The sequence below is a fragment of the Mastomys coucha genome, unplaced genomic scaffold (genome assembly GCF_008632895.1).
Source record: "Mastomys coucha isolate ucsf_1 unplaced genomic scaffold, UCSF_Mcou_1 pScaffold1, whole genome shotgun sequence".
Classification (NCBI taxonomy): Eukaryota; Metazoa; Chordata; class Mammalia; order Rodentia; family Muridae; genus Mastomys; species Mastomys coucha.
The window spans coordinates 61,506,443-61,515,907 of record NW_022196891.1 but is presented as its reverse complement, the minus strand read 5'-3'; the positions used below and the strand labels follow the sequence as shown (position 1 = coordinate 61,515,907).

General features: G+C 42.9%; 1 non-coding gene across 1 annotated transcript; it reads right to left on the bottom strand.

The window, feature by feature from the left end:
• Positions 1-345: 345 nt before the first annotated feature.
• LOC116071980 lies at positions 346-452 on the bottom strand. The gene has a single exon (XR_004111263.1). It is a non-coding gene; the product is annotated as a U6 spliceosomal RNA (small nuclear RNA).
• Positions 453-9,465: the final 9,013 nt, after the last annotated feature.

Sequence of the window (9,465 nt, the reverse complement as noted above, 5' to 3'; positions counted from 1 at the left end):
GGGTGAGTGGGTGGGTGGGTGGAGGAGGGAGCAAGGACTGGAATGTAAATAAATAAAATAATTTCAATTAAAAAAATTCAGTTTCTCTTATGGCTATGTCTTCTTTCATTCTATTGTGGTCAGAGAAGATACAGGCTATAATCTTGGATTTTTTTTTTAATTTGTAAAGTCTTGTTTTATGATCTTACATGATCTGTTCTGAAGAAGTTCTTATGGGGTAACAAGAGGAATGTGTATCTTGGAAAGGATTGGGTGAAATGTCCTATAAATACATTGGATTCATTTGTCTATAGTGTAGTGTAATGTTGATTTTCCTCTCTGGATGATCTGATCGTTGATTTTTTTTTTTTTTTTTGATGCTTCACGAATTTGTATGTCATCCTTGTGCAGGTTCCATGCTAATCTCCTCTGTATTGTTCCAATTTTAGTATATGTGCTGCCGAAGCGAGCACTGACTGTTAATTAAAGTGAGAGTTGGAGTCCCTAGTTGTTGTATATGGCAGGTTCTACTTCCCTCTGGATATTGTAATTTATGATTTGTACTTTGGACGATCCGGTGTTGGACATCACTCAGTTGAATCGATCTTTGGGCTATTGTACAGAAATCTCTTTTCTAGTATTTTTGTCTTAAAAATCTATGTTTGACTGAGTAACATTTCTTTTAATTGAGGAGTTTAATCCATTTAACACTAAAGTCACTATTAATGGCAAAAACCTATGCCTGTCATATTGTTAGTTATTTTGTTATTGTGTGTATCTTTCTTCCTCTCTTGTTGTGAATCATTGTGGTTTGGTGGGTTTGTGCAGTGAGAAGCTTTGATTTCTTGCTCTTTCTTAGTCCTATATGAACTCTACCAGCGAGGTTTAAGCTTTTGCATGTTTTCTTTTATTATTAGATATTTTCTTTATTTACATTTCAAAGGATATCCCCTTTCCCGGTTTCCCCTCCGGAAAAAAAACCCTACCTCTTTCCCCACTCCCCCTGTTCACCAACCCACCCACTACTGCTTCCTGGCCCTGGCATTCCCATACACTGAGGCATAAAGCCTTCACAGGACCAAGGGCCTCTCTTTCCAGTGATGACCCACTAGGCCATCCTCTGCTACATATGCAGCTGGTGTTATGAGTCCCACCATGTGTACTCTTTGGTTGGTGGTTTAGTCCCTCGGAGCTCTGAGGGTACTAGTTAGTTCATATTGCTGTTCATCCTAAGGGGCTGCAAACCCCTCAGCTCCTTGGGTCCTTTCTCTAGCTCCTTCATTGGGGACCCTGTGCTCAGTCCAATGGATGGCTGTGAGCCTCTACTTCTGTCTTAGTCAGGTACTGTCAGAGCCTCTCAGGAGACAGCTATATCAGGCTCCTGTCAGCCAGAACTTGCTGACATCCACAATAGTGTCTGGGTTTGGTGATATATGGGAAGGATTCCCAGGTGGAGCAGTCTCTGGATTGTCCTTCCTTCAGTCTCTGCTCCACACTTTATCTCTGCAACTCCTTCTATGGGTATTTTGTTCCCCCTTCTAAGAAGGATCGAAGTATCCCCACTTTGGTCTTCCTTCTTGAGTTTCTTGTGGTTTGCATGTTTTCATGATGCCAGTTCCTCCCTTAATAAGTAGTTTTTACAAATCTTTGGAGTGTTGATGATCTCCCTCAGTGTCTGTTTGTCTGAGGAAGGCTTTGTTCCCCTTCATTTCTGAGGGATGCCTTTGCTTTGTATAGCACGGTCCACTGGCATTTTTTTCTTCTTCTAATACTCAGGGTATTATCCTACGGTCTTTGGGGCTGCAATACTTGTGAGCAGAAATCTGCTGTTGGCTTGGTAAAGCTTTCCATATTGGTGACTCGACTTCTCCATGCTGCTTTTGAATTCTTTCATTGTCCTTTGACTGGTTTAATGAACACTTCAGAGAAGCCTAATTGGACTGGGTCTAATCAGGATTCATAGTTCTCTCAAAGCTTAGGACTTTCGTGCTGTTGTTTGATCAGATATACTGTCTGTAGCTTTCCTCATCCCCCTGCATCTGAAGTTCCACAATGCAATTATTTTCCCACTCAATAGTGTTTCAAGGTTCTGTAGAAAAATTTCCCCAACACTTTCCTCTTTCCATCTCCGACTAGATTAATTGAAATTAAACCTACCTTTAAATTCAGGCAGTTTTCCCTCTGTTTAGCCTAGTCTGTTATTGTGATTCTTGATTATTTATTTCAATCATTGAGTTTTTCAAATGAAAGGTTTGTTTGATCTGTCTTTGCAATGTCTGTTTCTCTGCTGAGTGTCTCGCTTAGATCATGAATGGCTATCCAGATGTCATTGAGTTATCTTCCGTATTCTCTTTATCTCACTGATACAACATCATCAATCCCATTTTTTTATATGTCCTATCTTTGTGTCTATTGCTGTAGGAATATTAGATTCCCATAAGGGTGTTGTTTTTTCATGTTTCTTGTGTTCCTTCACTGATATCTAAACATCTAATGAAACAAGCACATCTTCCAATTTTGGGAGGAGTTTTTCCCTCCATAAGAGGAGGAATTTTTCCTGTGATGTGTTCTGGGATATTGGCTACCTATAGCCAGTTAGTTCTGAGTCTGTGTATAGTTGGTGCTGCCTCCTTTTGTTTATTCAGCTGTACTCCTTAGAAAAGGTTTCTGCAGTTGTGTTAGTGGACAAGACTGTGCGTGTCTATAGATGTGTTTGACATGGTATGATTTTCCTGGGGTAGGATCACTGCCTGGCTGGCTAGGAAGCTGGAGCAAGGACTTGCGGATGGTGCGAGGGCAGTGACTAGATGGTGGGCTCTCTTCCATGCAGCATGCAGTCATCTGGGCCAAGCCTTGCCAGCTGTGCAGTGGAGCCATGGGGAAGCTGTCACCTTGATTCCGAGACTGGTTCTGGTATGCGTGTAGGCATTGCAGGTTATCTAATTGTACAGGGGATGGGGATTGATGGATACAGAGGATGGGGGTTCCTGGAGGATGGAGATTACTATTTGGTTGGTTTGGGGGCCATCCTAGGCTTTGTGATGATGACATTTAGGGCAGGACAGTTATATGGCAGACTCACCAATATGGGCATGGTAGCCACTCAATAGCTGTCAGGTTGGGTTTGATTGTACAGTTACTATGGGCTGGCCAGCTTTGTGATATGCTGTCAGTCAGGGAGGGGAGTTTAGCTAGTTGTTGGGGTGTGGTAGAAGGATAAGTGTGCTGTAGGCTGAGTGCCTGAGTCGTGCTTGGCAAGGCACCAAGGCTGACACCCGGTTATCCATTAAGCCGAGAAGCCACAGAGCTACAAGATCTGTGCCAGCTTCTCGTTCATTCAGGTTTACCTGTTTGGGGGAGATAGGGCATTACATATGTTTGGAAGCCAGTGTAGGGGCCTTGTGGCTGGGCCTGGACAGAATAGTTGGGGCTATGAGGCTGCTGCCTGTGTTAGCGTGGTTGAATGACGTTAGTCTTTAGTATGGAGATATGCTACGGGCAGTAGCTTGCCTCAGGACGGCTGCACTCTGCCAGCGGGGTTACTGTTAACACTGAACTTGAGCTGCTCCGTGTTAGATGCGAACTGCGGTGAGCTCTATAACCGTGTAACTGTGTATTTTGAGCAATCCCCCTCCATACTACATTCAGAGACTGTGGTGGTCGAGGAGTCTCCTGTACTGTCAACAGAAACGGCAATAAGGAGCCTCCAGCACTTCTCCCACAGGAATCCTTGCTCTGAAATGAATGTCAGGGTAGAAAAAGATACAAGATGCCTTACTTTTCCCTCTCTGGGGGCTATGCTGGGTTTTCAAGGGCCACAGGATTCCCACCAGTTTTTGAGAGTTCTTTTATGTACATTCCCATTTATCCTTTATTGTAGTGTTACCTGACCTTTGGCTTCACCTATTGCCGGGGAAGGAATGACAGGCAAGTCTTGAAGCTCTCTTACTGATGTCACTAATGTGCTCGTCTTAAACCATGAAAAACGAGACATGCTGTGAACTCTGGACCTAAGGCTACACTCCAATCTGTAAAATCCACTATATCCAGTGATGGAGGATGAAGGCTATTTTAAGAAGCTTCCTGAGAAAGTTAGTTAGTGATGTGATTGTATCATATGCTTACTTAACCATTCTTTCAACATCTTTCAGGATGCTCATAGCTAAGGGACAACCAACTGTATTCTACACTTCCTCTTTCCCTGCATCTAGAAATAGATTAGGTACAGCTAGTACTTTTTGGTCAGTGGGAGTCACATAAGGATGGAATTTCATAGCACAGCCAGCTACTGGTCTACTTTATGAACAATAGATGAATCAATAGCTAATCAGATGAACAGGATACCATAACATAATGAGTTACCACCAAGAAAAAGTGAGTCTGCTGGCATGCTCCTTGTCAGTAGCACAAAAGCAAAAAGCTAAATTTATCTTCAGTTTGCATTCGTCCGCCCTATCGCACCAATGTCTCATGCATTTGTGTCTGCTGTTGTTGCCTGGTTCATTAATCAGGACCTAAACCTACAAGTTTCCCCAGACCTTTCTTACGGGCATTGTTTTAAAGTGTTTGGGAAATGTGGACACAGGAGAGCAAACCTAGGGAATTGGTAGAGCTTTGCCAGGGATTGCATGTCAGTGCAGTAGGAAGGGGAAATGGTGGCCTATAACCTCAGGGAATGTTGCCAAATGTCCACTCCCCTTCTCCCTCCTGTCTCTAAGGGCCTTAGAGCAGTAGTGCCAACACTTGGAAGAAAAGCAAACCCTGAAACGTCTTCACTCTCACCCTGTGCCTGGAGGCAAAGTTTTCACTAACACCACCAACTTCTATTAAAACCTTTAAAAGCATTCAAATCTTAGCAGAAATAAATTCCCTTGTGTCATCTCTAGCCACAATATTGTTTCGTGAGTCAGCCAATAACAACTGTCTGGGCCAGTGCTCCCTCAAAAAACAAAATAACAATGGGTCACCATAGCCAAAGTCAAATGAACTTTCTGAATGCCAAGCTAACTGAATGTTAAGCATTTTTTCTTGTTTGTTTACTTGGTTGGTTGGTTTTTTGTTTTGTTTTGGTAGTAGTTGTTGTATTGTTATTATTGTTGTTGCTTCTGCTGCTGCTGCTGCTGATGTTACTGCTGTTTTCAGGAAGAATTGTGCCTGAAGAAAGTAAAGGTCTAGAATGATCTCACTGTTCACTACAAGGGTTTGGCTCCAGCTCTGTTGCTGTATGCACCGTTACGCTAATGAAGGACAGTTGGTGAGTGGAAAGGTTTTGTAACCTGCGAGACCTGAATTCGTGGATCTTGATTCAACTCTAACTTTCATAAAGCAAGACCTGAATTGATGGATCAGGGTGTTATCTCGATTCAACCCAAACTTTTATAAAACACAGCTATAGAATTTGGGGCTACTTAAATTTGGGGATTTCTGGAGATTTTTTTCTGTTCAAATCCCAAGCTCAGCATCCAGAGACCGAAGATCCGAAAGAGTCGAGCTGACAAGAACCCAAAGATTAGAAGAGCGACATGTAGGCAGAGACTTTATGGGAAGATAACTGCTGGACTGTGTCTAAAACACAGGCTGGAGAGCAGAGACTTCTGGGTAATGCACTGGCCAGATCTCTGGTATGCAATGGGATGTGGGACAGAAGCAGTGAGAATTAATGTGTTTTCCAAAACACATGAACTAAGGAAGGGTGTTGTTTATGTATGAAAGGCTAGAAGAGTAGCAAGAACAGAGTGCAGCCATGACACCTGTCAAAGGATGAGAGGAGGGAAGAAGGAGTGTCGGGGGAGCACTTGATTATTATTGATGACGGCTGATGAAGTTTAATCCTCCACTCTGTTAATATGGTTATTTGTAGTTATGGATCTTGTAGTAGAAGTTCCACTCTTACGTCATGGAAATGAATCTAAATTTGGTATCAGGTTATACATGTTTATTGGATAGTGTGTTTGTTTGACCTGCTGATATTATGCTTGGGATTTTTCACATATAGTCTCACACGTGAGATTAGCCTGGAATTTTTATTGATAAGTGTTTATCTGGTTTTTTTGAATCAAGATGTTCTTGAATCATAATCTTTAGAGTATTACTTTTCTGCATCTAGAAATGTAAAGAACACTTGGAAGACTCTTTTCTGTTGTTTTCTTTTTGGGAGAAGCCTTGCTGCTACACTCAAGTTCTTTGACGAATCTGAGATTTGAGATGTATATGTGTAGCAATAATAATCAATGAAAAAGATTCTGTCATCTTGAGAGTTGGAAGATGTGGCAGGGCTTCAAGGAAAGGCATCTGGGAGGGGTAAGAGGGAGGAGAGCGAGGAGGAAAAGTTATGTAATTCCACTTGATATTAAAAGTTTACTTTTTAAATAAAAAAAGAAAAGAATAAAAAAAAAGCCTGGCTCCAGTTTTGACAGAGAATAGAGCAGTATACAAATGGAGGCCAGGAGATTCTATTACTAAGCACTTTAACATCCTGATTCAGCTTCTCTATGTAGCCTGGCTTACTTGGAACTCACTTTATAGGCCAGGCTGCCCTCAAACTCAAGAGATCTGCCTGGCTCTACCTCTGCAATACTGAGATTAAAGGTATGGACCACTACCCGGTTTTGTAAAATGTATCCTATCTTCAATATAGATGTTTGGGCTTCCTATTTCTTCAGGGGTATCTTTGAGAAGTGAAAATTTAACAGATTTGTTCATTTGACTTTTACAGGTGCATGCGTGTGTGTGTGTGTGTGTGTGTGTGTGTGTACGCATGTATGAATGTTTGCATGTGTGTGCATAGTGCATGTTCATGTAGATTGAAGATAAGATGGGTGGCTTCACCAATCACTCTCCACTTTATATATTTAGGCAAAGTCTCTTGCTGAACTCATAGCTTAATACTTGTGCTAGTCTGGTTATCCAGATGGATGGAGAAATTTCCTGTTTCTGCTTTCTATGTGCAGTGTCTACTGTGGAAACAGGGATGCAGGAGGGGATGAGGGAGCAGCAGAGTCACGAACCCCAGAAATAGATTCCAGACACCAGCATAGAAGTGCAAATCTACTGTATTGTGCAGCAGCTGTCTTTATACACACACACACACACACACACACACACACAACCTTTGGACCAATGGGGAATCGACATGAGCCCTGGAGCAGCCAACCATCCCACTGGCACTATGGGGAGGTGCCGGGCTGCCAGCACCGGAGGGGACTTCCATAAAGACGAGGGAAGCAGTCCCTGCCCTGTTCCAGGCCCAATCTAAGGTTTCACTAGTTTGCTAGGATCCTCTATTTGTGTCACATGGCATGCCAGCACACATGGGTATTTTTAGGGCTGTATGGTCCTCTGGGTCCCACCCAGGGGTCATAGCACCCACAGTTTATCACGATCATCCTGCTTCAGTGTTGGTTCTGGGGATGCCAGGCCTAGTCCTCGCAACTGCACAGCAGGCACTGTGCCCACTGAGTCATCTTCCCAGCTCCCCAACATGTCTTCTTTGCAGCTTCAAGTCTTCTGTATTTGTAATCCACCAAGTCCAATCAATGCTGCCAAGTTGTGCATGGCTGAGGGGTCATCCCCTGAGGCATGGGCAACCAGCCAGTGGCCACCTCCCTCTAACCCCCTGAAAAGTGATGCTTTCTTCTCTAGTAGCCATCAATTGCCAATAGCTCCCCAGCTAGCAGCAAGGCCTCAGGAGCTCCTTCCATCCCCATGTTGGAATTTGTAATTGGCTTGACCTTGGGCAATTAGCCACAGTTGCTGTCCGTTCATGGGTGCAATGGCCGTATCATGTAAGAGAACAATATTCTTCCTCGTATCTGGCTCTTACATTCTTTCCACTTTTCTTCTGTAATGCTCTCTGAGCCTGGGTGTGTGTGGGTGTGTGTAGGTGCATGTGTGGATGCATGTGTGTGTATGAGAGGGCGTGCGCATACCTGTGCATCTGTGTATACACGCGTACATGTGCACTTGTGTGTGTGTATACTCGTGTTTGAGCGTGCTTGTACATCTGTGTGCATGCATCTGTGTATGTGTGTATATGTGTACATGTGTGTGCATGTATGTGTGTATGCACCTGTGTGTGTGTTTGTGTGTGTATGTGTGATGCAGAAGTCCCATCTATGGCTGAACATTCACAGTCATTTATTTTCACACTTTGAGCACTTAGGAGATTCTGCCTGAACCACTCTCCATGAAAGCGTATGTTATTAATCCTGCCTTACAAAAGAAGAATCTAGGCTCTAAAAATAAGCCTGAGTCTGAACTAGACATGTAGAAGGTACTTTTGCCAAAAACAAAGCAAAACAAAAACAACCAAACAACCAAACAAAAATCATGATTCCTCATTGTGACTCACAATTTAACCTCAAATCCCAGAAGAACAAACCATTACAGGATGGACAGGGTTCCTGTGATGGTGGGTGGAGTGCAGGAGTAAAGCAGTGATTATCTTACAAGGCTTGACCAGAGACTACTTCACTCCTCATACCTCTTGCCTCTCTACTCCAATTCTTTTTCTGTTTAAGAATAGAGCTCCTGTCAGTAGTGTGAACATGGGCTTGGGGACACTGGACCCCTTTCTTTGTTCCTGTCCCCAGTGTGGCCACACTGAGTATCTCTCTCTGCTTTTCACTTCCTGGGAGAAGATCCTCACAAGGACTCTTATCTTGGGATATTGCATAGGGTGGTAGAGAAGCCTAAGACATGTACCTAAGACCACAATGCTCTTGGAAATGTACCTAAGACCACAATGCTCTTGGATGCCACAAGCACAGGTCTTTGAAATTAATGATGATACTTATTATATCACCAGCTGTTATTTATCTAGTGCTTCCTGTTTCCAGTTTCTAAGTTCTTTTCATGTATTAACCCATTTAGTCCATACAGCTAACACATGGAAATCAGACTAAACTGTCCACCATTTAGTGATAATAAAACTGGTATACAGGGCTTCAGTAACTTGCTCAAACCACATGGTGCAGTGAAGCCACAATGTTGCTCAATTTGCTAGTAAACTTCAAAAGCATGAGAGAGGAGTTCTGAAGTCACGGAGTTATTATTAGTTAAAACTAGCCCTTAGGAATACAGCTTAATGGAAGGGCACTTGCCAGTCATGCACAAGGCCTCTTGTTTAATTCCCAGTACTGAAAGAAAACAAAACTAGATATTCCCCCTTCCCATTATAGCACAAAAGATGAAGAGATAGAGGTCCTGTGCTGCTCCTGGGTATTTTGACATGTAAATCTCCAGTGAAGCTCTGGTCTTCTGCAGCATGAGCTAGCCCTTGAAAGTACTGCATGGTGTAGCATGAGCTAGCCCTTGAAAGGTATAGCATGAGCTAGCCCTTGAAAGTACTGCATGGTGTAGCATGAGCTAGCTCTTGAAAGTACTGCATGGTGCATGGTGTAAGAAGCCATGGTTTCTTTTTCTTTCTTTCTTCCTTTCTTTCTTTCTTTCTTTCTTTCTTTTTCTTTTTTTTTTTTTTTTTTTTTT